Source organism: Colobus angolensis, unplaced genomic scaffold (genome assembly GCF_000951035.1).
Source record: "Colobus angolensis palliatus isolate OR3802 unplaced genomic scaffold, Cang.pa_1.0 Scaffold260, whole genome shotgun sequence".
NCBI classification, from domain to species: Eukaryota; Metazoa; Chordata; class Mammalia; order Primates; family Cercopithecidae; genus Colobus; species Colobus angolensis.
The window spans coordinates 181,422-181,852 of NW_012115822.1; positions in this window are offsets into that span (position 1 = coordinate 181,422).

The following is a 431-nucleotide window of genomic DNA, read 5'->3' on the forward strand; positions in this document are numbered from 1 at the left end:
CCAAAGTGCTGGGATTACAGGCGTGAGCCACCGCGCCTGGCCGGCTTTTTTTTATTTTTAATAGAGACAAAATCTCACTATGTTGCCCAGGCTCTTCTCAGACTCCTGAGCTCAAACAATCCTCCCCCTTAGCCAAGATGTGAGCCGCCCCGCCCAGCTATGTACGAAATAAGCTAATATATGCAAAGTGCTTAGAATAGTACCCGGCACATAATCATCATATAAGTCTTCCATTATTATTATTCACTCGTTCCCTGGGCCTGTACCTTTATAGCCTAAAACCCTGAGCATACCCTCAGTGGGTGGGTGAGGGAGGAGAGAAAAATCTCCACTTCGTTTTCTAACTGCTTTTCACTGTCAGATTTACCACTTAATAATCACCTGCTCCTTGCCCAGCGTTTTTTCTGTTTTTTTTGTTTTGTTTTGTTTTG